Source organism: Lepidochelys olivacea (genome assembly GCF_965140295.1).
Source record: "Lepidochelys olivacea isolate rLepOli2 genome assembly, chromosome: 10".
Classification (NCBI taxonomy): domain Eukaryota; kingdom Metazoa; phylum Chordata; order Testudines; family Cheloniidae; genus Lepidochelys; species Lepidochelys olivacea.
In genome coordinates, this window is record NC_140420.1 from 57,465,812 (window position 1) to 57,489,427 (window position 23,616).

General features: G+C 41.8%; 1 long non-coding RNA gene across 1 annotated transcript in view; it reads right to left on the reverse strand.

The window, feature by feature from the left end:
- Positions 1-6,582: 6,582 nt before the first annotated feature.
- LOC311527749 overlaps positions 6,583-23,616 on the reverse strand; it is a 39,551-nt gene continuing 22,517 nt past the window's right edge. The window contains exons 3-5 of the long non-coding RNA XR_014713438.1: positions 15,550-15,700; positions 11,799-11,973; positions 6,583-7,100 (exon numbers count right to left, since the gene is read on the reverse strand). This is a non-coding gene — a long non-coding RNA (uncharacterized lncRNA). The remainder of the gene's footprint in view (positions 7,101-11,798; positions 11,974-15,549; positions 15,701-23,616) is intronic.

The window sequence follows — 23,616 nt, forward strand, 5'->3', positions numbered from 1 at the left end:
ACAGTTTTTCCCCCCAGTCTCATATGTTGTACTTGAAAGTGCATTTAAGAAGAGGCAAAACCTTGAAAATGTTATTACTATGCAAAATACGTTTTCAAAAGGATCATTTTTACTGTAATATTATGATCAAAGACTTCTACTCACTTTCATAGAAAGAAGTTTCTGTGGGAAAAGAATTATTTATCTTTTTGGGGTTTTTCCTTTTTATCCTTCACTTCCTTTTAAAAAGCTTCCAGTGTACATCAGTCCCACTGAAAATCCAAAACGAATTACACACTCCCACAGGGAAGCTTTAAGGCTTCAGCAGACATGCAACATTTTTCTATTTGTGGACATTTGTTTAAAGAGTTAGAACCATCAACCATCCCTCAGCAAAATACTTAGCAATTAAAATGAGGGAGTCAAGCAGGCTGAAGGCTAGAATTTGTGCTCATCAAAACAGTGAGTGTGTTTCCATAACAGGGAGTTCATTGAAATTGCCCCATGTGCTCTAATAATGATGTTTCATTGCAGCTGGAGGAAACCCCATCATTACCAAGGTGTTGGTATTGTATACTGTCCTGCTGAGTCATCCCAGGAGAGGCATCTGTCAGGCAGATGTCATTTCTTTTTAGTGAAAGAGAATGCATTGTGATAATGCTTCACAGTGAACTCTCCAAGGGAAGGGGCACCCTCATTGTTAATGCATTCCTCAAGCCTCCATCAAGGGGTTGTGCTGTACAGTCCATTCATGCATCTCCCAATCCCTTCATTGTAAATGGTACCACAAATGTAGAATACGGTTCTCATTCTGTGAGTAATTATAATTATATTTTACAGCCTGTAAGCCAATTTTTTTTTGTGCTGCATATTTTTAATGGGATGTGCAAATATTTCTCCAGGAAAACAGGTCAAAACATTTTTTTGTTTTGAAAGGGGTAGGCTTTTGTAGGTTGATGTAAGATGGATGTTTTGTGGGCTACTCTCATGGTTCAAGAAGCAGTAAAAGCTTTATTTAAGAAATTAAGGGCCTGATTCAGTTTCCATTGAAGTAAATGACAAGACTCCCGTTGACTTCAGTAGGCTCAGAATTAGGTCCAAAGCACAGTTTTCTTCAGTCAATTATCTTAAAAAAAAAACAAACAAAAAACCCTGAGAAGAAAGGGCAAAATAATATGCTACCAGATTCCATGTGGAGGAGTATAATACCCCACGCTAGTAATGAAAGAGTTAATTGGAGACAGACAGCAATTAATGCACCTTGTTGCACCTGGAGGGTGAGGCATGCCCAGCTGAGAAAGAAGCTCCGTGGTAAGCCCAGAAGAGAGGGAAAGAACTCTTCAGTCCTTCTGTGGTTGCTAGAGAGTTCAAGACAGGTTTAGAGCTAGGGCAGATGTGCAGTAAGCTTAGGGAGGGCTGTAAGAAAGGGCCTGAAGAAAGACCAAGGTAGGGAGAAGTCCAAGGAGGGCTTTAGTAGCTCACTGCAGAGTTGCTGAAGTGAAACCCGGGGATGGAGGGCCTGGGTTCCTCTACGGATGGTGCAGAAAATCCTGACACAAAGTGAGAAGGACTTTTGAGTCTGGGGCTAGGCATCCAGAGAGGAAGTCCAGCAAGGCATTGCTCTGCACAAGCATTGGAGACAACCGCAGCAGAGCCTGGGAAAAATGAAGAGTCTGCAGAGGAGTAAATCCAGGTAGGACCAAGGAGTTATGGGTATTTTTAGTTTAGTTTATCAGACTTTCTGTTTCCCCTGAATGTGGGGGACTAAAGGTGACCTACTGGAGGGCCAAGTTGCAAGGTGAGCCCGATCATTGCAGTGCTAGAGCAGCTGTTGGTGGGCTGCTAGAGAACTAGAACCTGTTGCACTGTGCCCAATCACAAAGGAGCATGCTAGCAGTGACTCTGCTTGTTGACAGGTCACTTTTAAAATGGCTCTTATTAGAAGGCATGCACAGAACAAGGGCCAGATTTTGTACAGGTGCCCAACAGAGGAAGTTAATAAGGACCATTCCCCTGTCCTCCTGTAGCCCATGAAAAGGCCAGCCAGAATTGTAGTGTCTGTGTTCTGGGGTATGTAAAGCAATTGGGGTGAGAGACAGGCTATGGGTTTCCCACTATGCACAGGGGAGTAAGCTGCAGCCCACAAAGCCATGCAGTAGTCAGTACACAGAGGCTGTGTGCCCAGGAGATGGTGGTGGCAATGTCTTCTGGGGCAGTACAGCTCAGTTCCTGGGTGGTGGGGAATATTCCCCTTTACCTTTGTGACTCTCCCTGGATTTGGGGTGGCCAGGCCTGGGTTGTCTTGTGAATTTATAAGAAGGAGAAAGAGTCCAGGCATTATGAAGTAAGGTATTATTAGAACTAAAACAGTTACACAAGACTAACGGGAGCCATGAGCTCCTAGCTGTGTGTCTGGTGATACTGCCACTAAACTGCTTCCAAGTGATTCTCCCTAGTCCCAAATCCAGTTCCCTCTTAGCCTGTGCTCTGCCCTTAAAGGCACAGTACATACTCTTAACATCTCCCCTTTCCAGTAAAAGCAACCGCAAACCATTTAACATATATACCAGTGGTTTCTGCCAGGTACCATAACATACTCAACTTTGTTAGCAGGGCTCAATGAGTCTTTCAGGTGCTCTATACAGTCTATTAGATCTATGGTACAGTTCTTGCATTAGCTGAATCACCGGACTGCTCTGTGTGGTGATCTGAAGGATCCCTTGTGGTTTTCTCAGTGCTTTGTCCTTTAGCTGTCAGTGAAGTATCTGCTTCCTTATCTCCTCCTCTTTCAGGAAGATGTTGCAGATCCCCGAACTCCAGCCTCAGTGGAGTCCACATAGCTATTTTCAGTGCTGTAGCATAAGTGCAATTCCGCCTGTCAGCTTGGGCTCTGAGACTCAGAGGGTATGTCTGCACAGTGAGTGGTAGTGAGTCTGCCCATCAGTGCTAAGTATGGTGGTGAGTTTATGATTTGGGAGCTAGAACTAAAACACACCAAACTCATCTCGTACTGGAGCCAGCATGAGTCAAAAACAACTTTCAGTGCTTCCTGATCTGGGCTGGACTCAAAGTGGTGAACAACAGGTGAGAGGCTCTGAATCCATACAATGTCCTGAGAGAGATCCGGTTCCCCCACAAGTGCTAACAGATGGTCTCATATATATTACACACGGTAAAAGTCCTGCAGAATGTTAAGGTTGCAAACTTAAATGCTCAAAGTTAAGAAGTGCCAGAGTTAGTTGTGCATGTAACCCTTAATGCTGCCCCCCCCATATGCTTTAGGATACAATCTTTAATTTTCACATCCATGTTATTTTTTCCTAGATGGGTAAGTAATCAGCAGAACTCAAACCAGGAATCTTCAGTTTCACGGCACAGACCTCTACCCCTTAGCTCAAGGAATAACTATCAGGAAGGAAAAAGAGAGCACAAACACTGTCTGACTTCCTGAGAGGGTTTTGTGGGTGGGTAGTGGGAGCCTGAGTAGTTTCTGCCATTCTTCCTGCATCAGCCTACCCCATACTTTCCTGTTGTCTCATGCCCTTCAATTTCATCTCCAAACTCAGCCCCCCCTCTTCTTATTTTTCTGTCTCTCCCTTAAGGGTTAATGCTGAAAGTATTGGTGCGACAAGGTGGGTGAGGTAATATCTTTTATTGGACCGACTTCTGTTGGTGAGAGAGACAAACTTTTGAGCTACACAGAGCTGAAAAGCTCTTCTTAAGGTCAGCTCTATGTAATCTCAAAAGCATGTCTCTCTCAGCAAGAGAGGTTGGTCCAATAAAAGATATTACCTCACCCACCTTCTCCCTCTAATATCCTGGGATCGACACAGCAACAACGACACTGCATGCAACAAAAGTATTGGTGGCATTTTAATAGCCTTCTCTCTAGTGCAGTTCTCTGACAATCCCTTAAAATATATCAAAAGTTCAAGCCAACCGCTACTAAGATTAAAATATTTTCTTATACAACATTCATATTCTCATTATTCTTGTAGTTCCTATAAAGACGTGTCTGTGGTAGGCTTTACAAACCCTATATGGATCCAGAAGGGTTAATGGGCTGCTGTGAGCCCAATCAATTGAGCATGTGGAGTGTAAGGCCAGAAGGGAGGGACTAAAACAGGAAAAGCCCACTCAGCTCCAAGGAGCACAGATCAACAGCCCTCACTGGGGAGAGACATCAGCAGGAATCTGGAGATGAACTAGGATTGATGCCTGATCCTCTTTGAAGGAAATTGCCTCTGACAGGGAAATATTTAGAGGTACTTGGGGACCTGAGGAAGGTTTCTTAAGCCATGCACTAGCAGTGCGGTGTCTCACCTGCAGGAGCAGGGGAGTGACAGAGCTAAGCCCTGGTTGTGGATGGATGGCTAATCTTAAAGAGGCTGAGAACTAAACCAAGCTAGAACAAAGACTTCTATGTTTTGTTTGTCTGGACTGTAACTTTGGACTCTGCTACCCTGAAGGGATTGAACTTCCTTAGTGATGCACCTGGCGGACCAAGCCATATAGAACAATGGCTCTCAACCTTTCCAGACTACTGTTCACCTTTCAGGAGTCTGATTTGTCTTGTGTACCTCCCAAGTTTCACCTCACATAAGAACTACTTGCTTATAAAATCAGACATAAAAATACAAAAGTGTCACAGCACACTATTACTGGAAAATTGCATACTTTCTCATTTTGACCATATAATTATAAAATAAATCAATTGGAATATAAATATTGTACTTACATTTAAGTGTATAGTATATAGTATTCAGTGTATAGTGTATAGAGCAGACACGTCATTGTCTGTATGAACTTTTAGTTTGTACTGACTTTGCTAGTGCTTTTTATGTAGCCTGTTGTAAAACTAGGCAAATATCTAGATGAATTGAAGTTCCCCCTGGAAGATCTCTGTGTACCCCTGGTTGAGACCCACTGATATAGAACACCAGAGTAAGTGGGAAATGCTGGTTAGGGAAACTGAGGTCAGGGCCTGCAGCACTGTCTTATCACTCGGAGGTGCACGTGGGTAACCCACTTACAACATATAAATGACTATATATTGCCTCAAACCATATTTTGGTTCCACCTGGCAGGATAATGAATGCTGAATCTGAGGCCTTGTCAAACAACAGTAAGTCAAAGTGCTGTGTGGAACTGTTTAGTGCGTGACGGCAAGATCTGCACGGTGCCTTAGTGTGTGTGGCAGGCTAATCTATTGTACAGCTGTACCCTGGCTTGTCCTGCACTACATCTCTGTGTGGCCAAGCCCTAATAGAAAATGAATATGATGTATTGCCTATATCCAAAATGAAATTACTTTAGGAAAGACCACAGCACTGATGTGCAAGTGGACCTGGTTTAAAGGGATATTTTCAGCAATTTTTGAGGAAATCAAATTATCTGCTTGTAATTTAGCAGAGTTCAGCAAACTTGAAATCATGAATCATTTCACATTTAGGCTGGCCACTGTATGGAATGATAGGAGTTTTACTCCAGCCATGATATCAGGTTAGCATTTGAAGGTCATAATACTGAACTGTGCCTTTTATAAATGTGCTAATCATGAAATGCAAATAAGCTTTAGTGTTCTGTACTGGTGCTTATCTTTTAATCACAGGAAGTCAGTGTGTGATATTGTGCAATTGGGTGTGTGGTCATAGAACCTTGCATTCTACCCTGAGTAAGGTGGCATTGTACCTGTTGCACTGGACCAGCAGCCAAACAGAACCAGATTGCAACTATCCAGTTCCTGCTTTCTTTCTGAGCCAAATCACAATTTCCCTCTTCTACTCAGACTCAGGTGTATAAGCCCATGAAGTCAAGAGTTTATTCTTGCCTGCCCACCTGTGTGTGGGAGAGGAGTAGCAGTCCTGGCCAGGCTCCTATGATGCAGCCACCCACATGAGACCTCCCTACTCCCCTGCACAGGCATGCCGCAGGGCTCACAAGGGAGCCCAGAGTGAAAATCCCTGTTGTTTGGCATGCATGCAGAGGACAAAGATTAGGTTTCAGAAGAACCACAGCACTGAGTGTTCTGACTTGTGTGAGGAAAACCTCAACCTTCATACTGCATTAAAGCATTGCCCATAATGGTCTTGTTTACTTCAAAAACAAAACAGATAACTTTTAACAGAGGCACTTGTAACGGGTTGCCCCCTTTTAAGGTGTCACCTGATGTACTAGGATACCACTGTACCTGCCTGTTCTGCTAGCATGTGCCCCCCTTTTACCCTGTCTTGCTGATCCAGGCTCTTAAACCTCCACTAGCTCAAACAAAGGCAGGGCCGCACCCAACTGCAGAAAGACACAGACACTGAGATCAGCTCTATGATCCAGCTCTGTGATCTCCGCTTAAGGTGCCCCAGCACTCAGGTGCCAACTCCCTTGGAGTGCAGACCCAAAGGTATATTGTGAAATCCTCCCCCTCTCTCAATGTGGAAGAATGTATGCACAGCCTCTTCCCTTCCCTCTCCCCCCCATTATGAATTGCACAAACTGGGTTTCAGAATAAACAAAAACAATTTTATTAACTAGAAAGGGTAGACTTTTTTTAAGTGATTATAAGAGATAACAAACAGAACCAAGCAAATTACTGAGCAAATGAAACAAAACACGCAGACTAAACTTAATACACTGAAGAAATTGGCTACAAATAGTAATTTCTCACCCTAAATGTTGTCTCAGGCAGATTACAGAGATTCTTGAAAGCCAACTGCACTGGCCTGCAGCTTGAAACTTCAGGTATTTTCATTCACAGGCTGGACACCCTTATCGCCTGGGCTCATTCTCCCCCCAGTTCTTGTTTTCAGGTGTTTCCCTGTGTCTCTTGTGGTGGGGAAGCAGAGGAGAACCATGATGATGTCACTCCCCTGCCTTCCATAGCTTTTGTGTATGGTGGAAAAACATTGGCATTCCAAGGTGGGATCCAGCACCAGGTGACTCAGTCACAAGTCTCTGCAGGGTCGTAGCAGCCATTACTCGCAGGCTGTCTGGAGCATCCACAGGAAGACTAGGCTCTTTCACATTTCCTTGTCTCTGCTGATGGACCAATGTCTGAGGTAAAGGGCCTGCTGCACTGTATCACATCTTCAATGTCTGTCTGACTTTTTCATTGTTGTACCTGAGGACTAGTTGCAGGTGTCACCCAAAGCAGCACATTTGAAATAAAGATTCACGGTCAATATTCCTAGCTTCAGTACAAAAATGATACATGCATACAAATCGGATAAACACATTTGGTAGATCATAATGTTTTCAATGATATCTTATGTGAGCCATCTTCCATAAAGTATATGTTAGTTATGCCATATTCATATCATAACCATATTTCTATGAAGACTATGGGATGTAACATCACAGCAGTGTTTATAGACTTGCTATACTTAACTCTACAAGTGGAGTTGGGGGTAAAATTCATCCCTCTGTGCAAGTCCAGCACAAGCTGTGTCAGTGGCTGCTGTAGGAAAGTACCTGATGCAGCCCACCCTGTCCCTCTAGATATTCTGAAGTCAGGATGGGCAGGGCCAGTAGCTGTGGCAAAGTGGGAGTGATAAAGAAAAACTGAACAGCAGGGGATGTCACAGTGTTTAAATTGGGTGCATAACAATTCCAGGATTCTGCTCTTTAGTTGCTAGTCTGAGCCCTCCTCCACACTACAAACTTATGTCCCTAGAACTACATCACTCAGGGAGAAGCTTTCCCATCAGCATAGGTAGCGTCTTCAGTAAATTACAGTGGTGGAGGTGCAGTGCTGTGAGTGTAGACAAGTACTGATTATCCTGGCTTTAGGTCAGTCAGAATATGTCAAGGATGGAACAAAAGATTGTCAGCCTAGCCTAATTATTAGTTAGCCTTATTATTCTTTAATAAAAGGAGAAAAGTAACAATGAAAGACATTAGCTTTTTAGCCTTCTACACTGCAGTTCTTATTTTTAAACTTTAGCCAATGATCCATCTTTTTAAAATAAAAAAATCCACAAATCAATAATCCCTCTTTCTTTTATCTACAAAGTTGGTATTTAGGTAGAAAATCAACTCTCAAATACGAGGTTTCAGAGTAGCAGCCATGTTAGTCTGTATTCGCAAAAAGAAAAAGAGTACTTGTGGCACCTTAGAGACTAACAAATTTATTAAAGCATAATAAAGCTGTAGCTCACGAAAGCTTATGCTCTAATAAATTGGTTAGGTCTCTAGAGCATAAGCTTTCGTGAGCTACAGCTTTATTATGCTTTAATAAATTTGTTAGTCTCTAAGGTGCCACAAGTACTCCTTTTCTCAAATACAAGTTTGAGTCATACAGAGTTAATTTCATCCTACCTTTATTTTCCTTCCATGTGGTGTCACTGTTGCATATCAAGAAAGAAATGTAAATCTTCCTTGCGTTCAATAGACTTTGCTGCTCATAATTTACACATAAAAAGTGAGATTGAAGGAATTGTCACAACAAGAAAGCAAACTCCAAATGGCTTCATTGCTTTACAGAGGTTATACGCATCTGAACCACTGGGGATGGTCTTTCCATATGGGAGTTTGGGCTATTCAGTGATTTTCTTTAACCTGTTGCTTGCAGTATATTGTATGAATCATATTATCCAGGATTTATGCAACAGTTCTGTTCTGTGAACTTTGCATTAAAAAGAATGTAGGGAGAAAGAATGGTCTTGTGCTTAAGGGACTCTCTAAGGCCTTTGGAGATCTGGGTTCAGATCTTGGCTTTGCCCCAGATTCCCTGTGTGATCTCAGGCACATCTCTTAATAATCGCTGTTTTAGTTCTCCATCTGTAAAACAGAGATGATAATGCTTGCTTTCTCCCACCCTTTTTCTGCCCGAGCAGCAGCTGGTGCGACTGGCCTGGGGGCGCCCAGGCAGTTGGCCCTGGGATCAGCTGCACCGGCCATTGCAGCTGCGGAAGTAGTGGAACATCATGGAATCTGCAACTTCTGTAACAGAATCGCAGCCTTAATTGTAAACAATTTAGGAAAGGGTCTTTCTCTGTGTCTGTACAGTATCCTGAATGAAATTGGTGGTAATAAGACTACTTTAAATGTGTGTGCAATATTATGGATGGGGTTTGTCATTCTGGTGCCACATTTAGAGTCTTTACTAATTACCTTCTATTTGCTCTATAGATAGAAGTACAACAAAGGGGGGAAACAGCTAAATCTTTTTGTTTCCTAACTTATCCCTAATTGAAAAAGTTCTTCTCACTTCTAGTCTATTTCAAAGAATTGTGAAGTAAACCGTCAACAATATAGTCTTCAATCCTGCAAAACATTGAAGTGTATGTTTCAGAGTAACAGCCGTGTTAGTCTGTATTCACAAAAAGGAAAGGAGTACTTGTGGCACCTTAGAGACTAACCAATTTATTAGAGCATAAGCTTTCGTGAGCTACAGCTCACTTCATCAGATGCATATCGTGGAAACTGCAGCAGACTTTATATACACAGAGAATATGAAACAATACCTCCTCCCACCCCACTGTCCTGCTGGTAACTTTCGGCATGGGAGTAGTCCTATTAGCTTCAGTGCTGAAAAGGCAGCACTCTTGGAGGATACTTAGTTGCCATAGTGCTATTAACATGCTTAAGTTATGTCCATTCATAAGTGCTTTGTTGGCTTGGGGCCATAGTGAAGATGATGATTCTTAATTGATGATAATTGATGAACAAGATCCTCTTCTATGCCTTTTCCATGCTTAATTTCTAATATTCAATGCAGGAGGACATTTTGTGTGGGAGACATGGTTTAGGTGTAGACTCTCTCTGCTAATGAGGAGTTGAATTGCTAATGCACTGGGAACAGTGTAACGTTTGCACTGCTGTTTGAATGACCACTGTGGGGAAACCAATGAGAGAACGTTCTGTTTCTCTATCTGGGAAGGCAAAAAATACTCCTTCCCTGGTGCTGTCCCTTAGCAGTATGCATTGCTTGTAAATCAATGTAACTGCTCCCAAAACATCACAAGTTAAGAAAGTGGTGCAAAGTATGTTCTTTCTGCTGAGGGATAAGCCAAGTTAAGGAAAAAAGTACAGTACCTGATATTCATCCCCTGGTGTACTTGCCAGCTAATCAGAAGTAGTAAAATTTGGAGGATATAAAAAAATCCCTACCAAGACCATGATAGAACCAGAGATACAAGTTATTTTTAATGAAAATCTTTCATTTAGCCAGTCAGAAATACCTTTTAAACCAGAAGTTCTCAAACTTTAATAACCCAAGGACCCCATTTTTGTTTTAAAATTTTTGCAGACCCCCCCCCCCAACCACAAGTACCCTGCTCAACCTCAGCAGCTCAACCTGCCCCCACTCCACCCTTTCCCCCAAAGCCCTACGTCCCACCCCTCTTCCCACCCCCAATCCACCTCTTCCCCTCCTCTTCCCTGCCTTTTTCCGCCTCTTCCCCTGAGAGCACCCCATCCCCGCTCCTCCCCCTCCCTCCCAGCACCTTCTGCACACATGATTCCAGACATGATTCCACCCCCTCCCCCGAGTGTGCCCCGACTCCACTCCTCCCCCTCCCTCCCAGTGTCTCCTGCACGCCGTGGAACAGTTCTCTTTTGAACTCTTATAGTTTTGGCATTCACAACATCCCCTGGCAGAGTTCCACAGGTTGACTGTGAAGAAATACTTCCTTTTGTTTGTTTTTAAATCTGCTGCCTATTAATTTCATTGGGTGATGCCTAGTTCTTGTGTTATGTGAAGGAGTAAATAACATTTCCTTATTCAATTTTTCCACACCATTCATGATTTTATAGACCTCTATCATAACCCTTCTTAGTCACCTCTTTTCCAAGCTGAAAAGTCCCAGTCTTTTTAATCTCTCCTCATATGGAAGCTGTTCCATACCCCTAAATCATTTTTCTTGCCCTTTTCTGAACCTTTTCCAATTCTAATATATCTTTTTTTTTTGAGATGGGATGACCAGATCTGCACACACAATATTCGAGATGTGGGAGTACCAAGGATTTGTATAGAAGCATTATGATATTTTCTGTCTTATAATAAGTACCTTTCTTAATGATTCCCAGTATTCTGTTAGCTCTTTTGATTTTCACTCTACATTGAGTAGATGTTTTCAGAGAACTATCTACAATGACTTCAAGATCTTTCTTGATGGGTAACAGCTAATTTAGACCCCATCATTTTGTATGTATAGTTGGGATTATATTTTGCCATGTGCATTATTTTGCATCTACCAACATTGAATTTCATCTGTAATTTTGTTGCCCGGTCACCCAGTTTTGTTGAGATCCCTTTGTAACACTTAGTTAAGTCCAAACCTGACTGCAATCTTGAGTAATTTTCTATCACCTGCAAAATTTACCACATCACTGTCTACCCCTTTTTCCAGATCATTTATGGATATGTTGAACAGCACTGGTCCCAGTACAGACTCCTGAGGGACACCACTATTTACCTCTCTCCATTCTGAAAACTGACCATTTATTCCTACCCTTTGTTTCTTATCTTTTAGCAAAGCTTTCAGGATCATCTAATAATCCTTAATTTAATATAATGACAAGCTTTTTGTTGTCTTAATCACCCTGTCTCTGTTTATAAATAAACTCCTCTCTTCAAGGGCAGGATCTGGGAGCAGCATAGAACTCATCACATATCACACTCAAGCTGTGCTTCAGATAAGAGCTCCGGCTGGGGCTAGGGCATGCACTGTGAGCAGACCTCCAGGTACAAAACTCTGGGAAAAGGGGGGCCTCTTCCGAATGGCATCCTGGTCTGTTAAAGCACAGCAAGGTTTGAGGAAATGCGCAGGTAGGGGGATAATTTTACTAGAGGGGAAGACACTAGTTTTTTTTAAGACACTTACCAAGGTGATTCCTGATGCTTTTCCCTGGATACTCTTCAAAGCTTTTGAGTTGTGCAGGTTTTAAGATCTACTTTTCCCCCTCCAGTGGGTGGGGTTCTTTCCCTGAATACCTGCCAGACACTTCAAATTTGTTGTTGCAGGTCTTCAAGATCACTGGAAATAGCTGCTGCCAATCCTAAATCACAGAGAGCTTAATTCATAACCCAGCAGTGACAGTTTGCAAGGGCTGCTTCAGAGTGATGGATCGAACAGTGTGACTAGTGAAGAGCAGGCAGGTGCTGTGCAGAAATTAGCACCTTATTGTCTGTGTTTGAAAGGAGAGTTTGCTATATTTTCTTCTGACTTTTTACATAAAAAAAGCAATAACCCTAGAGATAAAAAAAAAGCCATCATCTGTAGTTTCCTTCACAGCTACATCTTTTCTGAACCTGAATTTTTGCTGTATGTGAAGAAATCTCTGATACAAAGCTTACAGGGTAAAGATTCCAAGAATGAAAACATGAGGGGGGAAACAAAATGTGTTTAAAGGCCTGAATCCTGCAAATGGTTACGTGTGTCTTAAGGAGAAAGAAGTGGGCAGGTGTAGGGGAGTGTTGGGGTTTGAGTATAAAGACAGCTCTCCTGAACTTGAGCTTGTTGTGCACCGAGCCAAAACCCCTATATAAATCAGAGCACCCCGTAGAGTGGGGGGGTATAGGAAAGTCATGGTTCTCTGAACAGCTGCAAAGCGTGGGGTAACATACACATCACTGTGACAGCTCTTTATCTTCTGAGAATCTCACATTCTCATTATCGGTTGAGTTGGCTTTGCGGGTCACTTCGTGGTGGCAGCACAACACAAAGTGGTCTGGCTCTGGGGAGAATCTAGGCCACTGAATCTAATCTCCTTTTGGGACCGGGGTGACATATATGATTGTGTGTGATTGCCTTTTGCTGGAATGATACTGCACGTGGAACATGTAGTATTTACTGCTTTTTGGTGAACAGCCATTTAAGTGCTCCAAATTTTTTTGCATATCAATGGGCACTGAATGGGTTACTGCCCTTACATTAGTGCCTTGTATGTTTCTCAGTGTCTTTTGTTTATGTATTTGAACAGCTTTGAAGAATTAAGACAAGGTTTTTTTTCCTTCTTCGTTTCTGCCATTGCATGATGCAACCTGAATGTTAACCAGGATTGAGGCATGACCCACCCGTCTGGGAAAAGTGAAATACAATAGTAATATCAAACCCACCTGGGGATGTACATTCCCTCATACGTCCACTCTGTCATTTGTCTAATTAATATACTGAGGCCATGTCTACACTCAGGGCCAATCAGAGGGAGGGCCAGGAGGGCCATTTGGCCTGGGCCTCAAGCTCAAAGGGGGGCCTCAAATTTTAACACTTGTTAATTTTTTGGCATTTGAGAAGTTTCGCAATTTGTTTTTATGCGCATCACTATCTGACCAATATGTGACACACACTCTCAGCTTAGAGCTGCAAATTTAAGCAAATCAGAGATGTGATTTAGTAAAAGACATAAGTGTTTTGTTAACTGATACGGATTTTGTCATATTAAAGAGTTTAAAATGTTCATAAAGATTAATAAAAATATATCGCTTCTGATGGCCCAAGATTAGATCATGTGTCATCGTTTTTTATTTTTATTATGGCTAGGGTCCTCTAAAGCTGGAAGTGGCCTGGGCCTCTCTGGACCTCTGAGCGGACCTGTCTACACTACTGATCTTATAGCACCACAGCTGTACTGAGGCAGCTGTGCCACTGTAAGATCACTCCAGTAGCTGCTCTATGCCAATGGGAGAGAGCTGTCCTGTTGACATAATAAAACCACCTAAATGAGCAGCGGTAGCTATGCACACAAGCATTTATGCTGGCAAAACTGTCGATCGGGGGGGGTGTTTTTTCACGTCCCCGAGCGACACAAATTTTTCCAACCTAAGTGGAAATGTAGACATGTCTTGAATTATATGTTGGTTAAAATAAGAAATTTCTTCTCCCATTATATATTCATATAAGATCTAGGTAAGTTAAAACTTAGGACTTTTTAAAGTTATTACATTGGAATTTTAATGCAAAGTCTCCACTCTTGTGTGTGTTTTTATTCATCTGCAAGCTATTTAACAAATTGACTTTCAGAGGATCTAGATGTTAAGCCATGGAAAAACCCTCTAACAGCACCATATGGATCTTTGGCTATGTCCATTAGCAGCTGTTATGCTGCCTCTAGGCTAGCACATAACTAAATGAAGTTTGCCAAATAGTATGGAAAATATTAGAATAACTCTGTTTCTATCTACATTTGGTTTATTGGGTAATGTTAGAGACAGTTCAGACCAAACAGTCCCCCTAGAAAGCCCCTATATGCCCTGAGCTTAGTATGCTCAACAACCAAGTTATGTGACACTGTCCCTTTTTCCCTTCCAATATTTCAGTGCAAAATCTAGTGTTTATGAAACTTGAAAAATTTGATATGAACTGTTATAATGTCCAACTTTTGTTGGGCATGAGATTAAATTTAACAGTGAGCCAATTTTGCTGCTAGGAGGCTAAGATTGTTGCCATATTTGTGTCACAAACACTTTTGCTCTTTCCCAGATACAGGTGGGCTTGAGCCAGGAAGACTCCATTAGCATTTACCCTTACACTTGCATGGAGTCTGACTGAATGACACTCCACACAGGCACAGGGGCCCACCCTAGTGGATCCAGTTGCAGGATTAGGGCCAGGTTAGAGCCTGGGTCTGAACTTGACCTGAACACACCAGATCTTTAGTTTCCATCTTCTGATTTTGGCCCATTTCTGTAGAATAGGGTTTTGGTCCTTCTTTACCAAAGCATTTAAGTATGTGAATACTTCTTCTCCTACTCTCACACCTGAAGTTAATCATGTTTAAATGTTTTGCTTGATTTGGGCTTTTTGTTCTGGGGATCTTTTAGTTGCAATTCATGTACAATTAAGTGCAGCAAGAACAGATGGAAATTCCATTTACTTTGTCATAAAATAACAAGTGATAGCTTTAGCTCTAAATCTTCCTTGGAAGTGCATCTGCACACTGATAAATGCATCTGAAGCATCCCTGCCTGTTTCAGATTATACTTTTGATAGAAAATCTAATGCTGATGTTACTTTGACAGCCATAGGCAAATATGGCTCATCCGTGTTTGAGTTATCTGATCTAATCTTGCCTCCTTGTAATGATCTAATATTGTTTGTCAGATTGATATCTTTAGAAGATTTGTTCCACTGATGTATACAAATGAGTGTCTTGGTTTATCTGCTCTAATAGGAGTGTATCTCTCTAAATGTAATTAGTTGAAAGACTGTCCACAATAATGTAGGGAATGTGTAGGGAAATCATTAGCTGACTCAGCTGAATAAAAACTTTACTCAGGGAAACACAGCCTAATAACAGTGCTGGGCTAAATTCCTTAAAAGACTAATGTGCCTAACTGCCACTTTCAGAACCCCAAACTTAGACCACAGTGGGATTAATAAAAATCCCAACTCAGCTACTGCCAAACCCTGCAGGTACCTAAAATCACTCAGTGCAAAAATGTAGGTGCTAAGTTATCTTAGCACCTATGTTTCCGCTTCTGAATGTGCGAACTGCAGCCCCATGCCAGGCATTTGGACGCTGAAGCCTCCCAGCGATGCTTGAGCCAGGGGAACATAGGTGTTCTTGTGCCTAACTTACCTGTGAGGCCAGATCTGGTAAGCATGTAGCATGCCCAGTGATTAGGGTACTCACCTGGGATGTGGAAGACCCTGGTTCAAGTCCCTCTTCCCTCTGAGCTGGAGAAGAGGTTTGCCACATCTTAGGTGAATGCTCTATCCACAGGGCTACAATATATATTCTGATGTGGGCTTCCCTCAGTGTCTCCTGTTGAAGTTGTCCCACTCTGGATAAATAATGAAAGAATCATTAGGCCAGAGATAATCAGAGCAAGCATGAGAGAGAGACTGGTGGTTGGATCAATCATCTGGGAGGTGGGAGATACAAGATCCTGTCCCCCTACACCAGTGACTTTTTAAATACTTATTTATCCACAGTGAAGCAGGACAAATTGACAGAGCCCCACATCAAAATATCCTATAACCCACTTACCTGGGAGGTAGCAGATCCTTATTCAAATCCCCTCTCCCACTCAGGTGGAGGGGGACTTGAACCGGGAGTCTCCCACATCCCCTGTGAATATCGTATCCATTGGGCTAGAAAGATATGAGGGAGTTCCTCTTCCAGTGCCACCTAACTCCAAGAGAGAGTTTGCACCTGAGAATCCCAAGCAGAGGGGGTGCATCTTCCTGCAGCCCAGACTTAGGTACTGAACTCCCTGTGAGGGACAGGGCCTAAGAGAGACCCCTCACCTTGGCATCTCCAATTGGTTAGCTTAGGGGGATAGCCACCTAGAGTGGTGGTTTTTGTAAATCCCATTCTGAGGCAGCTCTCTCCCTATTCATTGTATAGAGAGGGGGAGAGAGAGAGAGAGAGACACCTGCCCTGGAATAGCCAATATCCCAATGTCTTCTAGGGCAATCTTCTGGAAATGGGGGAGACCAAGGCAGTGCCTACACTATGGGCACTACAGTGGCATAAATATGGCACTGCATTTATGCCACTGTAGCATTGTAATGTAGAGGCTTACTATGGCAATAGAAGAGGCTTTTCAGTCACTGTAGGAGCTACACCTCCCTGAATGATGGGAGCTAGGTCTATGGAATCATTCTTCCAAGAAACCAGCTACATCTACATCAGGGCCTAGGTTGGCATAGCTATGGTGCTCCAGGTTGCTGGCTATTTTGTGGTGTGTGTGGCGGGGGGTATGAAACTTTTTAGAAGATCTTGATTTCATCCTGATGCAGAATGAGAGATTTTGAAAATTTCATGTTTTCACTAGGTGGAAAAACTGTTTTCCACCCACCTCAAATACTTACCTGCTTATGCCTTTAACTCTCACAATATGAGCAAGTTCACACTCTCGATGGTTTGGGATAAACAGTGTAGGATGGAGCTAAGAAGCTGGTTATCAGAGAGGAATTTCTAAGCTTCCTTTCACTGATGGTCTCTCATTTTGTTAATGTGTAATAGTGGGATACAACAGAAGCATAACTGGTGTTGGGTATGGCCAGACTCCTGTTCCTACCCCCGCCCTGCAATCTAAGCAGATGTTCCCTTTTAAGACCTTACTCCAGCTCTTTGTCTGCTTTCCCAACCATTCCCTCCTGTCAAGGTTCCTCCCCCACTCTGAACTCTAGGGTACAGATGTGGGGACCTGCATGAAAAACCTCCTAAGCTTATCTTTACCAGCTTAGGTCAAAACTTCCCCAAGGTACAAAATATTCCATCTGTTGTCCTTGGACTGGCCGCTACCACCACCAAACTAATACTGGTTACTGGGGAAGAGCTGTTTGGACGCGTCCTTCCCCCCAAAATACTTCCCAAAACCTTGCACCTCACTTCCTGGACAAGGTTTGGTAAAAAGCCTCACCAATTTGCATAGGTGACTACAGACCCAGACCCTTGGATCTGAGAACAATGAAAAAGCATTCAGTTTCTTACAAGAAGACTTTTAATAAAAATAGAAGTAAATAGAAATAAAGAAATCCCCCCTGTAAAATCAGGATGGTAGATATCTTACAGGGTAATTAGATTCAAAAACATAGAGAACCCCTCTAGGCAAAACCTTAAGTTACAAAAAAGATACACAGACAGAAATAGTTATTCTATTCAGCACAATTCTTTTCTCGGCCATTTAAAGAAATCATAATCTAACACATACCTAGCTAGATTACTTACTAAAAGTTCTAAGACTCCATTCCTGGTCTATCCCCGGTAAAGACCAGCATATAGACAGACACACAGACCCTTTGTTTCTCTCCCTCCTCCCAGCTTTTGAAAGTATCTTGTCTCCTCATTGGTCATTTTGGTCAGGTGCCAGCGAGGTTACCTTTAGCTTCTTAACCCTTTACAGGTGAGAGGAGCTTTCCCCTGGCCAGGAGGGATTTCAAAGGGGTTTACTCTTCCCTTTATATTTATGACACCCCCCCAGCTCCCTACCTGCTCTTTCCTGTGCTTCAACAACAACGCCATCCTTCCTCTGATTACACACACTGTAGCTTTCATATTTCCAGCTACCAGAAGTGAGTGTAGAAAGTATGGAAATGAACTGTCACTGGGGCGCACCCAATCTCTCTGAAGCACAGGATGAGGTGTCAAGAGCACCCTGTTCTATCTCTTCCTCTGGCATAGCCTTTCTATGTGAAAACAAGCTACTTATGCCAGAAATGTCAAGTGTCCACTAATTTTGGATGCCTCAGTTCTCCTGTGCCCAATTCTGCAACATATAAACCTGACTTTTAGATGACTTTCAACAGCTCCAGTTGAAATCAATGGTATTTGAGATACCAAATTATAATTTCTATTATTATTACTGCCCTTAAAGCTGAGTGATAAATCCTCCATGATGAATGAAGTAGACTGGCAAATGCTGCATGAATATTTGTTAACAAAAAGGCAGAGGGGCAGCCTGTACTGTGTGCTGTTGATAGCCAATTTGACCTGACAAAGAACTGAGTAAATCTTTTCTATTGGTACCTTTGCCACTCCTACTGCTGAAGCCAGTTCTTTTTGTTCATTAAAGGATGCTTCTTCTGGAAGTGACTTGTTTTTCAGCTCTAATGCTTTATATTGGGGATAATGTCAGCAAATCAAACCAATAACAGCATCAAACTGATTGCAGTCCTTGGCGGAGGGGCTGGTGTATGCTTCAGCTTGAGGCTGGTATACAATTCTGCTTTGAGTATTCTTGGGTTCATCAATATATATGCCTGTAATTGCAGCAGTTACATCTTTTTCTCTTTTGCTGGTCAGAGAACAAAAGATCAGTAAACACTGGCCAGAAATTGTCACCTTGCCTGTCAGTTTCTATTCGCAAAAAGAAAAGGAGTACTTGTGGCACCTTAGAGCCTAACCAATTTATTTGAGCATAAGCTTTCGTGAGCTACAGCTCACTTCATCGGATGCATACTGTGGAAAGTGTAGATCTTTTTATACACACAAAGCATGAAAAAATACCTCCCCCCACCCCCATGCCACTCTCCTGCTGGTAAAAGCTTATCTAAAGTGATCACTCTCCTTACAATGTGTATGATAATCAAGGTGGGCCATTTCCAGCACAAATCCAGGGTTTAACAAGAACGTCTGAGGAAGGGGGGGGGGGTAGGAAAAAACAAGGGGAAATAGGTTACCTTGCATAATGACTTAGCCACTCCCAGTCTCTATTCAAGCCTAAGTTAATTGTATCCAATTTGCAAATGAATTCCAATTCAGCAGTCTCTCACTGGAGTCTGGATTTGAAGATTTCTGTTGTAATATCGCAACTTTCATGTCTGTGATTGCGTGACCAGAGAGACTGAAGTGTTCTCTGACTGGTTTATGAATGTTATAATTCTTGACATCTGATTTGTGTCCATTTATTCTTTTACGTAAAGACTGTCCAGTTTGACCAATGTACATGGCAGAGAGGTTGCTGGCACATGATGGCATATATCACATTGATGGATGTGCAGGTGAACGAGCCTCTGATAGTGTGGCTGATGTTATTAGGCCCTGTGATGGTGTCCCCTGAATAGATATGTGGGCACAGTTGGCAATGGGCTTTGTTGCAAGGATAGGTTCCTGGGTTAGTGGTTCTGTTGTGTGGTATGCGGTTGCTGGTGAGTATTTGCTTCAGGTTGGGGGGCTGTCCGTAGGACTGGCCTGTCTCCTAGGATTTGTGAGAGTGTTGGGTCATCCTTCAGGATAGGTTGTAGATCCTTAATAATGCATTGGAGGGGTTTTAGTTGGGAGCTGAAGGTGACGGCTAGTGGCGTTCTGTTATTTTCTTTGTTAGGCCTGTCCTGTAGTAGGTGACTTCTGGGAACTCTTCTGGCTCTATCAATCTGTTTCTTCACTTCTGCAGGTGGGTATTGTAGTTGTAAGAATGCTTGATAGAGATCTTGTCAGTGTTTGTCTCTGTCTGAGGGGTTGGAGCAAATGCTGTTGTATCACAGAGCTTGGCTGTAGACAATGGATCGTGTGGTGTGGTCAGGATGAAAGCTGGAGGCATGTAGGTAGGAATAGTGGTCAGTAGGTTTCCAGTATAGGGTGGTGTTTATGTGACCATCGCTTATTAGCACTGTAGAGTCCAGGAAGTGGATCTCTTGTGTTGACCTGTACAGGCTGAGGTTGATGGTGGGATGGAAATTGTTGAAATCATGGTGGAATTCCTCAAGGGCTTCTTTTCCATGGGTCCAGATGATGAAGATATCATCAATGTAGCGCAAGTAGAGTAAGGGCATTAGGGGACGAGAGCTGAGGAAGCGTTGTTCTAACTCAGCCATAAAAATGTTGGCATACTGTGGGGCCATGCGGGTACCCATAATAGTGCCGCTGATTTGAAGGTATACATTATCCCCAAATGTAAAATAGTTATGTGTAAGGACGAAGTCACAAAGTTCAGCCACCAGGGTAATACAACCCCTGATATTCTGCATAAAATGCCTGGGCTAAAAGGAGAAATGTTTTTACTTGGCTTAATTAATAATTATTACAAACTTTAAAAAAAACTTGCACAGTGTGTACACAAATAAATTAAAAACACTTACCCATATATTATTTTCCTCCATGTGTATGCAAAAAAAGTACTTGGGCACCTCATTTAAGTATTCAGATCCCATATTTGGCTGCTCAAATGGGCTCTTCTGTGCTTAACTACTAGACTCTCCCCAACATCCCAGTTGATATCCAAACCCTGTATGAAATACGTATATCTGAACACCACCAAACATGGGGAGAGTTTCAGTGTGGATCTAAAGTTTCTACTCTTGGGCTCAGTGCCTATTCAATCTATGGTGCTAGGCACCTAGGTGTGCCTATTTGATTGTCCAAATGTGTAGGTCACATTATCATCAGGTCAAGTTAATTTACCTTCCATGTTACTTTACCATGTGAATGTACTTTGAAGCCATATGTAACCCACATCTTCTCAATATGTTCCTCTCTAGTGGTGACTGGGCCTCAGGTAGAGATGGTTGAGTAGAACTATGTGGGAATCAGAGTTCATTTCATGGGAAATTCTGTGATTTTTTTTTAAACTACTTTCATTCTGAATCTAAACAAAACCAAAGGCTTTCTAAATAGCCCATGAAACAAAATTACTGGAAGAAAAATCATTTTGGGTCAATCACAACGTCTCCATATATAAGAATTTTTGTTTTGATTTTGTAAAATAAAAGAAAATTTTAATTGAAAAGGCATTTCCTATTTCAGCCTTATCTTAATGCTTTTCCCCCTAAAATGAAATTCTTTAAAATCAACACATTGCCACAGGAATTTTTGGTTTCAACAAAATGGCATTTTCCAACAAGGAAGGCTTTCCACTGTAAAAATGTTGACTTCTGACAAGCCTGCTACAGCCTTGGCTAACATGCCTGGGATTTTCTTACTTCAGGTAGTAGGCCCTCTGGGTCTTAAAGCATAAGGCTCCTGATTTGATCCCTGGTGCGGATGTCCCATGCCAGCGGCGTGATGTTACAAGTGATGGCCCGTACAAGAATCGAACCCACAACCTTGACATAACCATGAACCAATTTTGCTGGAACTAAAAGACCTAGCTCTGTTAGTCAAGGCTTCAGCAGCTTCGCTAACATCTATCACCACTACGGAGGAACAGATTGCCACACTGTCTGTAGTGTAGCACATAAAAGCAGATATAAAACTCTTTTCTAATCCACACTACGTCTCTCTGTTGCATATGCTCTTTCAGTGTATGGAATTTCAGTTACTATGAGTGGAGCTTCAAATATAGCATGCTGTGAGTGAGGAATATGGAATTGTTCTTATACCTGCAATGCACCACAGTTGTGACTGGAGGAAATATTTTAAGATCCCCTTCTATGCAACCTTATTCGTCCACTGTGAAAATTAACTAAAAGGAGCAAAACTTTATGAAAGTCACTATGATAAAGGGGAAAGAAAAGTATTTAAATCTTTTATGAAGTATTTTCTTATTGTTAATTTGATTGAGTTAAAATTAGCTTATGGTATCAGACACTGAAGGTAATGAAATACATTATCTTCTATTTACCTGTAACAAGTGTTTTACCATCATTTAACCTTAATGCACTCTAGAATTACTGTCAAGAACATGAGAGTTGTTTTCTAAGTAGGATACTTTGTAACAGACTCTTGTACAAATTAGTCTGTTAATGAGTTCATTAGTAAATTAACTCAGCACAATTTGTTCCAAGTTTAAACTGAGGTTCAGGTGGAATAAAAATGTCATTAAGCATTGCACTGTGCAAGGCTTCACATGGGGTTTTGTTAGCAACACTGCAGTAATTATGGTCTGAAAATCATAGTCCCACTCTGGTACCATTTTCTAACAGAGAATCCTTTTAAATAATCCAATAATAAAAATAAACTAGGGCTATCAAGTGATTAAAAAAATGAATCGCAATTAATTGTGCTGTTAAACAATAATATAATACTATTTATATAAATATTTTTGGATGATTTCCACATTTTCAAATATTCAATTACAACACAGAATACAAAATGTACAGTGATCACTTTGTTTTTTATTATAAATATTTGCACTGTAAAAATAAAATAAATAGTATTTTTCAATTCACTTAATGCAAGTACTGTAGTGCAATCTCTTTATTGTGAAAGTTGAACTTACAAATGTAGAATTATGTACAAAAAATAACTGCATTCAAAAACAAAACAATGTAAAACTTTAGCGCCTGCAAGTCCACTCAGTCCTACTTCTTGTTCAGCTAATTGCTCAGACAAACAAGTTTTGTTTATCTTTGCAGGAGACAATGGTGCCTGTTTCTTGTTTACAATGTCACCTGAAAGTGAGAACAGATGTTCACATGGCATTGTTGTAGCTGACGTTGCAAGATGTTTACGTGCCAGATGCGCTAAAGATTCATATGTCCCTTCATGTTTCAACCACCAATCCAGAGGATACGTCCATGTTGATGATGGGTTCTGCTCGATAACTGTCCAAAGCAGTGCAGACCAACGCATGTTCGTCTTCATCATCTGAGTCGGATGCCACAGGCAGAAGCTTGATTTTCTTTTTTGGTGGTTTGGGTACTGTAGTTTCCGAATCGGAGTGTTGCTCTTTTCTGAAAGCATGCTCCATACCCCCATCCTTCTCAGATTTTGGAAGGCACTTCAGATTCTTAAATCTTGGGTCAAGTGCTGTAGCTATCTTTAGAAATCTCACATTGGTACCTTCTTTGAGTTTTGTCAGATCTGCAGTGAAAGTGTTCTTAAAACAAACAACATGCAGAGTCATTTGACACTGCTATAAAATGAAATATATGGCAGAATGCAGGTAAAACACAGCAGGAGACATACAATTCTCCCCCAAGGAGTTCAGTCACAATTTTAATTAATTTTTTTTTTTTTTTTTAGTGAGCATCATCAGCATGGAATCATGTCCTCTGGAATGGTGGCGAAAGCATGAAGGCCATATGAATGTTTAGTATATCTGGCACATAAATACCTAGCAATGCCGGCTACAAAAGTGCCAAGTGAACGTCTGTTCTCACTTTCAGCTGACATTGTAACTAAGAAGCGGGCAGCATTATCTCCCGTAAATGTAAACAAACTTTTTTCTCTTAGTGATTGGCTGAACAAGAAGTAGGACTCAGTGGCCTTGTAGGCTCTAAAGTTTTACATTGTTTTGTTTTTGAGTGCAGTTATGTAACAAAAAATTTGACATTTGTAAGTTGCGCTTTCATGACAAAGATTGCACTATGG